The 16,645-nt window shown below is 40.9% G+C and overlaps 2 protein-coding genes across 15 annotated transcripts in view; both read left to right on the top strand.

Moving 5' to 3' along the window:
- scrib (scribble planar cell polarity protein) overlaps positions 1–16,645 on the top strand; it is an 80,444-nt gene that overhangs the window by 1,743 nt on the left and 62,056 nt on the right. The window contains exon 1 of one of the 14 annotated variants that reach the window (XM_082546222.1): positions 110–195. The exons of the other annotated variants lie outside the window; for them this stretch is intronic. The gene's annotated coding sequence lies outside the window, so the exon portion shown is untranslated. Of the gene's footprint in view, positions 1–109; positions 196–16,645 lie in introns of those variants that run through there. 14 annotated transcript variants of the gene reach the window in all.
- Positions 1–16,645, top strand: part of LOC309714095 (uncharacterized protein) — a 55,425-nt gene that overhangs the window by 13,891 nt on the left and 24,889 nt on the right. The window lies entirely within an intron of this gene.

Here is a 16,645-nt window from a genome sequence, read left to right as displayed (position 1 = left end):
AGGCATGCGTGGAATGACTTGCAAAGCCATCCCCACCCACACTCCCACAGTTTGAAATATGACAAAAGTTCTCTTTGCACTGCTCAGTTTATTTTAAGGGGAGCAGGACTGCTGTCGGTATGATTTCTTCAGACTTGCGGAACAAAACATTTGCTTCTTGCCTCTCAAGTGTTTAGTTGAAAACATTGTTCATCGGTAAGACCAGTGATTATCGTGATCGTCATGTTGCTGGGAGTATGTATGAATAGACATTGTCTGTCTTTATTTCACAACTTTAGCTTTAGTGGTGAAAGGGACGAGTGGCATATTCACCGATAAAGATTGTTAACAACTCAAGGTCAGCCGAGGCTGAAGTGTTGGCACCGGACCACCTGGGAATCAAAACACAATAGAGCTTTTTGTTATTTTCTCAGAGCAGTAGATACACATTCATTGCAGGAACCACTGTTGACCATTTATCCTACAGTCTTTTGGTAAATAAAACTGATATTCAAGACAAGAAAAAGGGGACAACCATTATCATATTTTCATATAAAGTAGCTTTGCATGATTGAAAGTTTAAAATAATCCACATTTATCTTACACTGTGCATTGGTGCAGCCCTTGAGATTGTAACCGTTTGAAATAAGCCGCTTTAGTTTCCTTTACTATCCAGTCAGAGCCAGGTTTTTGTGATTGGCTGTCTCTTGCAAACAGAGAGACAGCCTATCACTGTCTCGCTGTAATCAGTCATCAAGGATCCAAGTTAAACTTTACATAAATAAGGTAAAAAAAAAAAAAAACCTTAAAATTTTTCTGTTCCACCCCACAGTCTGAGAACTACAGGTGTAGACTTATTTGGGCAATTTTTGTATTTTATTTCCTTTTCTTCCCTTAGTTTTTTTTAAACTACACTCTTACTGCCTTAGGAATTAAAATCTTGTAGGTTTTCTATTGTGCATGGAGAAAAAAATCAGCTGAACTATCTTAGCCTAGTTTGCCTGATCAGGTTCACTGGCAGACAGAGTGCTTTTCCTCAACTTCGTACCTGACAGACATCCACGGTGTACCTGGTTCCTGTCCTCTGAAACACAGAGTGACAGATACACCCAAATACTCCGGCACAGACGGCTAACCGACTGAGCCTGTCTGCGTGGCGCTGGCTTTAATCGAGAGACATAAATGTGTGGTGACAGAATGTCTCCTGTGGTCACGGTAAATGCGTAGCGTGCAGACACGAAGCATCTGGGTGCTCTGTGGTCCTCAGAATCAGCGGGGCTTCAGCGAGGAAGCGGCGCGAGGGGGTCAGGTCAATACAGGGTTGGAAACAAGGACACTGACTGTATGATGAATGGCATTGCCACTATGAGCTCACAGCTGAGTGCCTCTGTGCAGTTCTGTGCTCCTGCCCTGTCACTATGTATTCAAGTCAGAGATGACTCTCTGGACCTACTAGTCAGTCTTCAGCTATTTTTAGACTCAGTCTCACATCCTAGTTGTTTGTTTGTTTTTTCTTCTGTTGCTCATCAGTTCATCATGTGCGTCTGTGAACGAGCCAACCTTTCATATGACAAACAGCCTGGACAGCCTGGCCTGCTTTTTTCCTGCACCACCATGTACAACATGTGCCATAGATGGAGAATAATTGGCTCAGGGGGTGACACCTCTGCAAACTGTCACTTCTTTTAAATTAGCAAAGACGCGCTGGCCAGGTGTGTGTGTGTGTATGTGATAGGTAACGTATTGAAAAAGATTCAAGCACCTTTTCACAAACTATAGATGCTGAAATGCAGTTAACTGCTTTTAAATTGGTAGTGAAGAATAAAGCAGTCAAGATGTAGCAGTAATTAGTGTCACGCTGGGTGTGCATGGGTCTGGATGCTGTTGGTAGGGGTTTAACGGCGTGAACAGATGGGAGATTTGCACGGCCCATCCTGACAGTTTCTTAAGTTTGCTATGACTCGGCCCCAACCGCACTGCTCGCTGTTATCTCTGGTGATGATGTCTCCCATTTCCTAATTCAACAGCATCTTATCCGGGCACTGATTATTTTATGTAGAACAGTAATAGCATTAAGTTTGACTTATGTGTGTGGACTGGGTTTAGAGAGCCTTTAAGTCAACCACTGGATGGGGATTCCCCACATGTTCATACATCCTTAGTTGTTAATGCCACTCTCTTTTTCATGACAGGGAGTCCTTAATCATGCATTTGTTTTGCTGCTGGGTTCCTTATTGTGTAAATTACCATGTAGTTTGACTGTCAGGGTTTTCCTGACTTAAGACGGGCCTTTGGTGGGTGACTACACATGTAAGCTGGATTTGTCTGCAGAAAACTTCTAGGAAAACCCCGAGTATAAAAGGCCAAATTCTCCTGAATCCAAAGCAATGCTAGAGAAATCATTGATCTTAATTAAAGTTTAATAAAAGTCATAAATTGTAAAATGAAATGTAGTAGTCTCTCTACTTTCAGCTCTGTATTCTCAGCAAGGATGTTTGCTGTCTGAATTTCTTTTTAGCCGCTTTGAAAAACTAGCCTAGGCTGGAATATCATATGGAGGAAGAGGGAATAATCTTTTTAGCCACTCTCAAGTCCCATGACAGGTTACAAAGAAGTCCATTCACCCATCTGATTTCCTCCCATATCCAATGTCATAGCTCTTCATGTTTCCTGTGTGCTCTGTGTTGGCCTTCACCAGGCTTACACTAAATTTGCAGGCATATCATGATTCAAATGATCAATTTTAAGATTGTGTGTGTGTGTGTGTGTATGTGTGTGTGTGTGTGTGTGTGTATGTGTGTGTGTATCAGTTACACCTGCCAAAATCAAACAGCAGGTTGCTGCTGTTTGCAGCTTTTCAATATATGCACTTGCTCTTGCTCTTGCTCTTCTATTGTTGAACTAGGGAACAAATCCTAACTGGGTGTGCCCCGGTAAGACTTTGCCAAACAGGTTTTATGCATGTCACTGCCGGTGTTGTTGCCTAATAGGGCCTTCCAGGTACAACTGAAGGTAAATGTTACAATAATTTATATGATTTGCTGTCTCAACACTGCTCAAAACCAGTTGTATGACGAATATGTTATTAAATAAGTGCATTATTTAGTTGTCTGTCATAGCTGTGAATGCACTGCTTTCTTGTTTATCTCCTTGACTGAATAAACTTGTAAGGTTTTATTTTAACTTGGTAAAGTTATGAGTGCAGATATTTAGTTTTGAATGGAGACAGGATGTAAACATGCTTGTTAAATAGGATGGGTGACGTTGTAGTCTTTTAAATCCTCAGCTGTCACCCTCTCTGTATGTGCTGACAGATCTGTGGCTAAAGGGCAGATTAGGGCTTCACCCGGCCATGAAAAAGCCCCGCAGCGCAACAGTTGTGACCCCTGCATGCAAGCCGGCTCGCCTCTGCGCACACTTCCTGTGGTATCTGCTTCTTTGCCACTTTGCGAATGTAAAATGCATTGATAAACATCTTGAGCGCCATTCTCCTGACTCCCTTGTTTATTCGGCCTTCGGTCAAATGAAACCCAAAGTGGCCTATTCACTTAACCTTGACTAAATGTGAATCAGTTTACACGAGTTTGAATGGGCAAGTGTATCTTATGGAAAAGCGATTGTACCCATCTTCTGTGTAATCCTTAATAAAGGTGTAAGAGAACATCACCCTGACTGGAATTTATAGCCTGAAGTGGGATGCTCACTAAGTTTTAGTGTCATAATCTAGGACGTGTATATTTCACCCTGTGTCCTCTTGAGTTATGCATTCTGTCTCGCCTCCCCGAGTTTCCAGTTAACTTTACAGTGGAGTCCTGGTTTGTCTCTCCCCTGCGACTAGCTGAAGTAGGCTAGGGCCAAAGATAAATTGCACCTGCCGGTGGCCTCTCTGCGGTAAAACGAAATCTGGCTTTTCTGCTTTCCTGCTGTTCATAACGTAGGGTAAAGCCGTTGTCCACACAGTGTAAACGTGTCCACATCTTAAGACAAACAGTAATATTTCCTCTTTGTGAAATTGACCCACCCCACTGTGGTTGTGAGAAAGCAGAAGTAATATTTTGCAATCACCGTTATCGTCATCATAATCACCACTAGGGCTGAACGATTATGGAAAATAATCTAATTGCGATTTTTTGCCCCAATATTGCGATTGCGATGCGATATGCGATTATTTTTTAAGGTATTTGTCTTCTGTATTATTAAACAAAGACAAGCAATACATCATATAGTATGGCCAATACTATATTACATTAATTTTAAACTGTTCTTTCCTGGAAGACAGACCTCTGTTATGATGACATGAGGTGATGCATGAATTGATGACTGACATTTTTATTTAACTTCTTCAATCACAACAGTATATTTGAACATACACAATAGTTTATTTTTAGCTTACAAACATCTGAGCATAAAGTGCTGGCAAGGAACCCTGGTGTAAACATTAAAATGAAAGTCAGTACAATGTGCAGATTGCAGAAATATACATAAAAAAAATCAGTGGCTTTACCACACTCAGTTTTTCGACATCTGTGAACTACTAGACAGTCATTCAATTAAAAAATAATATTAAATAAATAAAACTAATAAATAAAAAATACACACATCTTACTGATCTCTGCAGTCAGTAACATTACACATAAAGTGCAAACATAATAGCAATTGTATAAACACACACACAAACACGCCTTTAAAGTTTAAAGGCGTGAAATTGGACGGTCTAGCCTTCTGATTAGCGTCACCGCTGTCTCGGTGGAGTTTAATAAACTCGGCCGTCTGCTTCTTGCTATCTAAAATATAACCAGACACTGGTGTAAATTCTCGACTGTCTCATACTTCTGTTTAATAAGTTTTCTGTTTGACGTTTAGTCAGCTGTGTGAAAACCAAGGAGGAACCCACCCAGGGGATTAATAAAGTTTTATTTTATCTAATCTAATAACTTTAATCTCAGCCAAACCGATTTACTCACGAACAAACAAAACACTGAAAAAAGCCCAACAATAACATTTTTAGGTTGTCTAAGTGACTTATATATTACGTTTAACCCGAGCAGCGAAACTCCGCGGTGATCTGAAAATGATGTGCAGGGAGTTGTGCCGTTCTCGGCCGCATCAGTAACCCTCGAGGTCCCGGCTAGCTGTCGAGCTGGTGGGTAGCAGACGCCTCTGAAAACGTCGAAGCACTTTTGCAAATATGGGATATCTTGATAAACCGAGCAGATATTTGATGTTTACACAACTACTTTCTCGCCTGAAAATATGTTAAAAGTTTATTTTGTGACCCAGAAAGATTAGTATGAGTAATTTTAAAACTTAGTAGCGGCCGCCATTGCTGGAAACTGGAGTTTGGCTGGGCCGCGCTATGAATTCTGGGATATGGTAGTAATTTGGACAGCCTTCGGCGCGTCGCTGTGACGTAATCGGTCTACAAATGCGGCCTCAGGAGGATGCAGCCCATGAATTGTATAATATAATCGCAGTATAATCGCAGCCTTTGCGGTTAGAAAATTGCACTTGATCATGTCGCGATATTATCGCAAATGCGATATATCGTTCAGCCCTAATCACCACCCCGCTTAAAATTGAAAACACATCCAGAGCTGGTGAGACTATGAAGAAAGAGCAATGTGAGAGGTCGGTTTCTTTTCGATGCACAAGCTCATTCAGCAGGTTTCTTTGTCTGAGCTGATGACCAGCTGGTCTCACATCCTGCCTGCCCCTCCCCCTCAATCTAGTGGGACAGAGGGGTAATGGGAGGTGTATGTCTGAGCGAGAGAGTGAGTATATAGTGGTGATTGGAGGGGGTTATTCCGGAGATGGATTAACAGGAGTAGGGGGGTTCTGTGAGTTGAGCTGAACTCCACTCATCCTCACTCCTCTGGGGGTCTGGTGGGGTCATTCATCAGTCCATGACGTGCAGTGTCAGGTGGGAAAGAAGAAGTCTGCGAAGTGGTCACAGATCCCAGATCTGCATTACACAGCTACAGGTGTGCATTCTCCTTCCCGCCCCCATTTCAAGCCCAGTATCAGAAAAATCTTAAAAAGGGATGGTAAAGTAATTTTTTTTTGTTTGCAGTCATGATCAGGGTATATTATGCACCAATCTTATAAGTAAAATGCATTCAGATTGAAATATAATATTGGTTATGTTATTAACAGAGTTGTTTTTCATGGCTAAACCAATTTTTTTTCTTTGCCTATACCTGTCCAAATCAGATTATGTATTTTCAATTAATAGTGGGGTTAGGCTAATTTTATTCATACATCATATTTTAAAAAGCAGCTCTCGCCTCCAAATCTGGACTTTTTTTTTGCCCTTTATTAAAGTGGAACTGAGACAGAAGGAACATGGAAAAAACATTAGATTTGAGGTTGTGAGGATTCCACGAGCCGGCATGAGACCGTTTGGCATTTTAAAACCTTCTTTCTGGGAAGTGGCAGCGTTTAACTATGTAAAAGGAATCATAGAGTGCAACACGTTGCTTCTGTAAGGCATGCATAAACACACATCTGACTCGGTGCATGTTACTGCTGCTCAATTATGGCAAAAGTCCCAATGAGAATTTCTTTTTTTTTATATGATTACTTAGTCTCATTAATGCTAGATTCATGAGTGAAACTTAATTAAACAAAAACCCAAACAAATGCTAACTAAAATGGGAGGGACAGTATTTGGAAGAGGTGTGCCTAAAGACAAAAGAGCACCATCATAGTGAAACAGGTTGTAGTGTGATAAGTGTTTCATCTTGTTTTTACTTATGAAGAGAAGGCAAAATGGTAACTGAAATTAACGTTTGAAGTACACAGCCTAGTTATATATCTAAAGTATATGTGGACCAACAGCCAACATGTACTTGGAAAGGGTATATACCTCTCATATTGCTCTGTGCCAAGAGAGATTATATCTGTTTTGACCTGAATGAGTGTTTCATCTCAGGTTATTTCTCAGAAAACAATGCTGAACGTTTTCTGAATCCAGCAGCTGAAATGCTTGACTTGTGAGTTGCTCTTCAAATTTAGCAATTACTAACGGATGATAATTGATAATCTGAATGAGTATTGCTTGCAAGTCACCTTGATATGGAGAATAAACGCAATCTACAACTCGTAGCCTCGTTATAATACGATCCGAGTCCGATCCTGTGTGTTTAAATTGACTTTGAGCACAGTAGCACATTGCTCATCAAATGATCCTGTGTCTTCAGTGTGATTCGGACTAGATGCTGGTCTGTGTGTTGCTGTCTCACGCCACTCTCCCGTGCACTCTGGCCTCTGCCTCAAAGGTAAACACAGAGGCAAAGCTCTGGTGAATAATTGATGGCTGTGGTGGCAGTGGCAGCTGTTTGCAGTAGGGGATAGTCTGTAGCTGCTGGTGCAATGAGATAGGAAGGATACCTGGTGTTGGCTAAAGACAGACATGATGTAAGGTGACACCATTTTTTTTTGTCCCTCTGTATTTATGTGTTGATCTTATCCTGTAAACAGTTGGTTTAGAAACATCAGAAAGGCATAGGGCTACTTGTCTCTAGGAATGATGTTTATTCTGCATGAGTAAACTGTCTATGGCATTTGCACATCTTCATCAGGTTATGTTTAAGCTACAGACTCCAAAAGGAGGAAGAAAATCACTGCTGTCAATGAGCATATGAAGTTTGGAGCGTTTCAATTCAGCTGTGACATTTCTTCATGAAAGGATGCTGTTTCTGAACTTTCTGATCGTACAGAAGCTCAGGGGCAGCACTCCCAGTCACACAAGTGGCCCTTTGAGGCTAATCTGTCAGGGTGTCGATGTCCCCGTGGGGGGAATAGGTCATCCAGGATGGCATTAAAAACCAACCACAAACAAACGCTGCCCTTTATCTGTAGGCCACACACAATCACTGAGGGCCTATCACTCTGAAAAGTGATAGGCCTCACATCCTCTGTCCAGTGTACTGTCTGTACCAGTGGTTTGTGAATGGATTGCCGCCCTTTATCTTAAGCCTCCTTATCTCAGTCTAATTTAATTTTAATAGTTGAAGAAACCTGGCAGATTTGCATAAAAACTGTAGTTGTGATGCATGCAGAATTAGGCTCAGGCATGAGTGATCTCTGTGGTGACAATATGATGAGTAGATACATTTTGTAATCTTATGGAGCAGCCTAGGTCAGTTCACCTGACCTCGAGTCATTTATAAGAGAAGTTCATTGTTCATTAATTTCCTCAGTCATCTTACCCGCTCCACTCCCAGGTTAAACCAGGTTAAGTTCAATATTGCAGAGTATTTACAGCCACGGTGTGAATGAGGGGAAGAGAAAGAGCATGAACTGTGTGGATTTATTCCCTAACATTCCCTAACAGCTGTGCCGTTATCAGACTGATGGAGCCATTTATACCCGCCGTTAAGGAGCAAGAAACTGCTGTGCTCTCCTTAACAATAGATGTCGCCACTTAGACAGCATCATGGAATAAGTGTTGATACGGAGGAGAAGAAGTCAAAATTGAAAGGCAAGACTTTGTGAAGTGTTTTTTGGGGGGGTGTTTTTGCAAAATTTTTTCCACAAACTCACGTTTTCAAACATTTGGAACATCTCTGTGAGCTTCTGTGCAACATTATTGTTAAAAATGCAGTTGAAAACTGGCGCGATCGTACACTAGTATCTTTGACCCAACCACGACGGCCGCTCGCAAAGCACCAGGTTACAAAACTCAAGAGTGACATGACTGGTCGGTGTCACAGGATGTGATGTGAAAATCATCATCAGACACAATCGACACGTCGAGCATAAAAGCGCCTCAAGTTCAGGCCGGTCAGATCTGTTAACGGCTGTGTTTTTTCTTGTTGATTGCTTTATGTTGGGAGCGTCTCTGTGAGCAGGAAGTGGGATTAATTAAGTTAGTCCTGGAATGGACTGTTTTTGTGTGACCATCTTGAATCTGGACCTTGTTTTTTAGAGCATTTAGAAAACGCAGCGTTTTAGAAAAATTGGGTTATGTTTTAATGCTGTTTGTTCCAGTACTCCTCCAAGCACAGCATTGTTTCTGTTTGTTTCTTGCCCCTGCTCCTCCCGCTCTCACTCTCCCTCTGTCTTCCATATACATGCTCACAGTGCATAACTGATGGTGTTTCTGATAAAGGACGTTAAGCACCTTGTTTCTTTGTAATCCTAAACGATGTAGCATGAACCATGAAGGAATATTAAGCTTGAGATCTCAAAGGTAACGATAAAGAAGCATAAATAACACAGCCACAGCAGTGCTTACTACTTTGATAGCATTGTCTGCACACCAGTTTAACTCTTCATCAATTGATGTTACTGCCATCCAGCCACACTGGTTCAAAACCAATACTTTTCACCTTAACCCAAATTTTGAGTAAATATTGTTTCCAAGCCATAGACTGAGCCTTGCATATTTTTACCTTCCCATTGGAGATGTTGATGAAACCCTTGCATTTTCCCTCCCATCTGCTATGTTCAGCCCTGACAGTATTACAACTACAGCAGTGTTTTTTACTATGATGCCCATGTCTACATACTACTTCAGTGCTCTTTACCTAATGTTAGACACTCACTGATGTCACACACATTCTGCACTGTAGACTGTATATAAGTGGGCGAGCAGCTACGTCCGTCCTTTATACAGTCCGTATGTGGTTTAGCTGCTTTTGCTCTGTGAAACACAGAAAATTAAATCTTTCATTCCCGAAGCAAATTAGTGTCGGTGCATGCAGATTTATTAAAACAAACCATTTGTGTACTTTTGTTCAATATCAAGTATGTTCTCAGAGTTCAGGATTTCCTTAACATTAAAGCTATCACTGACTGAACAATCATTAACAACTTATCTAAATTGCCTGCTTCTCTTCCTTATTGATCACAGTATTGATTTTCCCTCCCATTAGCTGGTATCATGAGTGGGTTTTGCAGCCAGTGTTCTGACCATCTACTGATCCTTAGATAAATCAGCTAATACATCTTTATTTACCATTTGCAGTTTTGTATGGCATTTATCATATTTATTTTACCCATGTTTGCACAGCATCTTCCGTTTTTCTGCACTGATGAGCTCTTTAACTAATATATTACAAAACTTTCTGGAAGTGCAAACTTTCTACTTTTGAGTAGAGGGTGGAAGGAGCATATGGATGTTTCCTTTGGTGGATTGTTTTCCGTTGTTGTATTGACTTGAATTGACTTTTTTTGTCCATTTTTGTGTAGGATTGGTAGTATTTACTATTTCTATGTGTGCTTTGGCACAGAGAAAAAACATTCAAACAAAGAAGATATATTTATTGTTCTCTCTAAAAATGTAAGGCCCATCTGTGTGGAAATGGTCTTGTTACTGTGTTCATGGTTGGTTTATTAGTTTTTAAGCAAACACAATGTAGCACAGGCTGGGTGATGCCACACTTTCAGGCCTCTAATAGAGAGGTGCTGATGGGTAAATGTTTGTGTGTAATACAGGAAGAATGAGTGCAAGAGGTCAATAGAAAAAAGCACAGCAGGGATCTTCGGAGATGACAAAGCGGCATGCACGCATATATGTGCCATGCTCATGCCGCTGATGAATAATGAACGAGGCTGTGCCGGGTTTGTGTAGGACGCGGTGACGCTTTGTCCTCTATGGGTGCGTGCACATCAGCAGCCCCTCCGAGCACATATCTGTTCATCTCCAGTGCTACTTTTTCTAAAGAAATGCGTTTGTCTCAGCACTTAAGCCTTTCCTTTCCTTTTTCTTGTGTTGACCTCTTAGCTTTGAAGTGACTTGATGTGGTCACAACAGAGCTGCCAAATCTGATGACTGATGCAGTAAGTGTTGATAGACATGGCATTGTTTACAGTAAAAGGTCAGTTATTTTAACTTGAGCCGTCACAGCATTTCACAATACAACTCTTTGTGCTCATTTTCTCAGAGGGTGGCTTTCTAATAATACTTCTCCCACCAGGCAAACTTGACAAATCATTTATAGACTTCTGCAGCTTTCCAGAAAATGGGAATCTTTTGAACTCAGGGTGCCCTTTTACATCTTTTCTTATAAAAGGCTGGACCATTTACTCCTGTTTTGATACAGTTTTATGATTAGGGGTAGGGCTGCTCGATTATGGCAAAAATGATAATCACGATTATTTTCACTGAAATTGAGATCACGATTATTTGACGATATTTATTTCGTCCGCCAGAGCTTATATTATTTTTTTACATGCTGTAGTGCCATTTGTGGGAGCATTTCAAGTTGCTATACATCAATACAACTGTTATAGCCCATATTTTAAAAATGTGTATGCATTAAGTCCATAGTAACTACATTAATTGCAAAAAAGTGCAATAAACTACAAAAAAATTGAAAATCGTTTTTGTTTTTACATATATTTCTACTTGGAGAAATTTAAGAGGTTTATCCCTCAAAACTTTAAATACAAAAAAGTTGCAAAAAATAGTTTACAACAACAGGAAATTTATTTTGAGTGTCTTCATAGTTTTATTTTTGGAGATACAGCAATTTTTATATACTGCAGGAAAAACAAAAAAACAATCCTATGATGCAAATTTGCAAAGAATGTGCATGTGCATCAAAATAAACTATTTCCAGCAGTGCAATTCGAGTTCTAAGGCCTACAAGTAAAAAACTACATTTTCCGCAAAAACGACGTCACTTGCGATAGTTCACGTTGACGTCTTTTTCAATGTGGGAAGTGTTAAGAACAGCTGATCGGATCGGCAAAGCGTGTTTCTGGAATATTATGTTTTTGTTCCTGCAAGCTCTTTTTATGCAATTTTTGCAAAGCTATATGTGGAAGGAAACCGTGACCGAGGACAAGCTGATGGCATAAGATGTAAGTACAACTCCTCCGGTTTCATATGGAAAAAAATTTATTGTGCTAGCTTAGCGTTCAGGTTCTACAGGGATTTAAAAATAGTTACACAAAACGAGCATGCTGCTCTGACCGGCTTTAAAGGTTTAACAATAACAATGTATTGAATAATGACTTTAAAAAATAATATAAAATAGTGTGCAAATACTGATAACAGTGCAAATGTTTGCAATATAAGAAATAAATGAAAAATGTGAACTTTGCAGTGTTGCTCTGTGGTGCAGCTACGACACCATAGCAAAGTTTACACACTGTGTCTACTTGATCCACGTCTGACTCCGCGAAGCCATAATGTTTCCACACCACTTAAGTTTTTTTTTTTTTACCTCTCTTTTCAACCAACGGCAGTCCACTCCTCTCCAAATAACTTCTGCTTAGCTTTCCGAGCTTCCCTCGGGTCCTCTTAATTGTTGTGACGCGTGTTCGAAATGCAGAGCAGTGCGCTTGATTTGCCACATGGAGCAGCGCGAGAGTAAAGCATGAGGGAGGGGCTAATAATCGGCTCAGTCATTTTTAATGATCGTTGAAAGCCCAGATCGTAATCGTGATTAAAATTCGATTAATTGAGCAGCCCTAATTAGGGGTCATTTTTAAGCAGATTTGCCTCAGCTCTCCCATAATAATGGTTTTGCTGAGACGTTGTGAGTAGCTCGATGTGTTCTGTGTAATTAACGGAGCGTAGCTGTGTTTGCACTGCAGAACGTGACTTCCTAGGAAATTCAGGCATGTCTGGAATCTCCAGGAGTTTGCCCTACCCTCTGGAAGCTGAACGGACTCTCCCCTCACTCTCACACACACTTGAACTCACTGATTTCACATTCCTGCTGGAAAAGCCCACACACAGACACTTCGCTCAGCGCTGCAGCTTGGCTGATACGCATAACATGCTTCAGTTCAATTCTCAAGCTAATCAAGCTTAATTTTAGTCTCCTTGTTAACTGTGAGCTTCCTTTAATCGAGTAGAGTTTTAATTAACCTAGCCTATGTTCTTCTGGGACTTGAAACACAACTGGGAGCACTGTGCAGAAGCTGAACTTGAAGAATAAGATGAAAATTCAGTTTCAGCTGGTCATTTTTTTCAGATTAAAGCCCAACAAGTGACAGTGATGTCTGCAGATGGATAGATATGTTTTTTGTTATAGGTTGTGTAAGAAATGCTAAAATAAAAAGGTTGCACCAATGTAGAGTGATCTGACGGATCATCATCTGTGAGTGATTGCCGATAAGATTCCAGTCAAGGTCTAAATTTACTCTTAGACTCATAATGGTTAACAAAAAAGTTACCGTAATGGTAGCACCTCTTCCCTCTTGATATGAGTGTGCATGTGGGCCATAGCTGCATTGATTCGTAGTTGTCTGTTGACTTAATGGAAGCCTAGTGTAATTTCCTTTCTGGATGTGTGTGTTAAGACTCTTTGTGGAGAGCCATTTTTACATGCAAACACTGAACTAGTTAATGTTATTCTAGGTGCAAGGAGGAGAAAAAGAACCATTCCAATGTTAATATTTAATATCATTTTAGTAGTCCAGATTATGGTCAACAATTACGGTATGCTAAAACATCCATCGCCTATGCTCGTTCTCTTCAGGCTGAAAATCGGAAATAAACCCATAGGGTGAACATGCTGTGATAACCTGCTGCATTGAGCATTGACTGCTAGCGAGGACTTAAGAACTGCAGAAGGAAGGATGGTGCTGAGTATAATTAGCCGAGTTTATACTAAAAGTCCCCGGAGTGTTTAGTTCCAGGAATTGAAGCCATGGAGCTTTCAGAGAAACTAAAAGGTCCCTCAGCAATTTATTTGTTTTTGCTGTAATCTAAAGAAGCTCTAAAGAAGGTGTTGTCATTGTTCTTGTTGTTATTTTATGATTTGTATATTTAAAAGCGATGGCTGTTTTACTATGTGAGTTTTGCATGCACTAAAATAGAATGATAACCTTAACAAAAAAAAGCCAAACCTTTTGGGGGTTGGTTAGTGGGTGGATGTGTTTTAACAGCAGAATTTGGCATCTTTCTGTACCTACTCCAGGGACGGTAAATCTGAGAGACCCCTGGAAAAACTACAGCGCAAAGTTTGATGCATTGGTTCAATTTGATGAGGACCATTTAAATTTTTTTTTTTTTTACCAATCTATAAGTTGGAAAACAAACAAACAAACAAATAAAAAAAAAATAGTGGACTGTTGCTCTCCCAAAAGTCACCATCAGCAGCTAAAAATTTGCTATCCCGATCTCAAATTAACGATTAAAGCTTTCATTGTTCTGCTATGTTTGGAGTTGACATCTTGGTTAAAGTTAGTAAACCCTGTGGATCCTGCGTTGCCGCTAATGAGGCAGCGGTTATGGTCAACAAGTATAACCAAATATACTTTTCCTTCAGCTACGTGTACCTTGCTGCAGCTTTCTCCTAAACGATAGGTGTTGCAAATAAGAAAAAATAGTGCTCGTTGCAGGAATGTGAATTAAAACTGATTACATTTCTTGGCCAGCTTGGGAATGCCGGTGATCTCACAGAAGAGACGGAGATGTTGCCCTGGCAGTACGAGTTCTGGGCTTCAACTGCTGCCCACATTACCCAGATAAACATAAAGTGATTGGATGGATGGGTGGATGGAAGCAATGGGAAGGATTTCTGTCGAATGTATCATCTTTACACATTGCTGCAATACTTAACCTCTGTGCCACCAAAGAATTTATATTGATGGATCATAGGAATGCCTGCGGTGAGTCGCCTGCTCGCACAATCTAATCTGCAGCCTCTCCGTTTGGTGCACACCAGTTTAAAAAGTAAGAAAAAGCACAACAGTAGGTGGTTCATTCTAGCAACCTCGTGCCTGCTCCAAGTTCCTTTGGTGGATAGAAAGATGATGGTTAACAAGCTCTGAGCCTTGATGCTGGTCCATATATCATTGGATTTTAAAAATACTTAGTCTTTAGAGCAAGTTCCCCTGTTGACACAGGAGCATTTTTGTTTGTAAAGTGTGTGTGTGCACGCGCCACTAGATGCCTCTGGTTTTACACAAAAACATGTCAGATAAGATCAAGCACATACTGATACTTGTACCCTTGTTGGCTGAACTCATACTTCATAAGACACAGCTCATTGGCGACAGCACAATTCAATCAGTGCTCTAAAGAATGATGTGTCTTGCTTTTTTTCCCTTCTTTTTCTATTAATCTTTCTTACATGCATCATCGGGTCCGCCAGTATTGTATTTTTAGATCGGTTATTATAATCAAAGTTCACAACACGGGACGTGTAGAGGAGCGTGTTTCAGGCAGCCAATGGGAGTCGGCGTGTGAGTGCCTGCGGGCTTAGAGCTCATGTTTTGGTCGCTCCTGGCGTTGATCCTCTCTGGAGTCATGTGGGAGTGGATTGTAGACAACTCTGTAATTACACTGTCTACATGACATACTAATAGGGTTTGGCTTGTAATCCTATGTAACGACATCCTTTTCTTGCATCTTGTATGGAAGGTAACAACTGCGGCTGTGGCTTAATGTATATGGAGAAAAATCTGTAATAAAATTGTAATTAGTATGAAGTCTTCACAGCGATGTTTGTCCTGCTTAAGTGGTGCAGAGGTTCACATGCTGCCATCTTTGGGCAGATAATGTGTCTGAATGAAGCGGTGCTCTGTTTTCATTTTATCGTCACTAGGGAGGTTTCTGCTTCCTCGATTCCCCCGGGCTTTTTCGCTGAACAAACTCTGGTCTCCAAGGTGATGGATCTCCCAGGCCAGCGGCTTGCCTGATGCGGGGGCACATTTATCCTGTGTTGTCAGGGAGAGCCACCAGATTGGCTGGGGCGTCCCAGGCACTGCAGACCTACTCTAGCTGCGTGTGCACACAGAGGCCGTCGATAGTCCAAAACTGCTTTTATCAGAGAAACCTTGACCTCTGTTTGCCCGAGCTAAAACTGTCAAACAGAAGAAGAGCGAGAGAGAGAAAACAAATGGGCTTGTTTCAGAGCCGCATTTGGTCTTTGGGTCTGTGAAGAAGCTACAGCAGCAAGTCAGAGACACGTTACAGCAACACCTAAAGTGGAGCAGTTATTTTTCCACTGGGGGTTGAACGCTAGATGGGCGAACGACATAGAAATGACTTTGTGCTGCTCTTGTAAACCACTTTTTGAACTTTTGTACCTTTTCTGAATATCTACACAATCAGTGTTGACAGACTTCTTTTAAATGAGAGAACACAGGCTCTTTGTATTTGTGGTTACATGCATGCTCACTCTGCACAGACCTATTTCGAGCCAGACCAAACCCTGTTTGTTAGTAAATAAGTAAGAAAACGGTGGGAGATGTTGTGCAAACTAGATTTCTTTTTAGATATCTGATTAAATTTGGCTGCTGGGTTTCAAAGTCCTTTTACTTGATTCCAGGAAACTGAGCGATACTGCAGTGTTTCCCACAGATTTAGACTATTTGTGGCCAGTGAGGGACATGTGCATGCATGTATGTGCAGCTGAGGTTTTGTTATATTCATTTATAGAATAATTCCTTTCATAAGTTTCTACTCTGGAAATATTTTATAAGCCAAGTACTTTGTGACGGTGAATAACTGCACAATAAATCAGCTGCTTCTCCAGTTAGTCTCTAATCCTGCGGTTGTCTGACAGAACCGCAATGTGTGAAATTGTCTCAGGATGTGGGATGGGTGGACAAGGGATAAAAATGCCTGGCCAGCAAGCTGGGCTGGAATTCACTGGCTGGTAGCGACTGAACTTTCAAAATAAGAGCAAAGTGACTGTACACGAGGAAAACTGTGGTTTGGGTCATTCGGTCACTGTCATGGACTGCAGGTCCTTGT

This window comes from Aulonocara stuartgranti (genome assembly GCF_965226115.1).
Source record: "Aulonocara stuartgranti genome assembly, chromosome: 9".
Taxonomy (NCBI): Eukaryota; Metazoa; Chordata; class Actinopteri; order Cichliformes; family Cichlidae; genus Aulonocara; species Aulonocara stuartgranti.
This window is presented reverse-complemented; position numbering and strand designations above follow the sequence as displayed.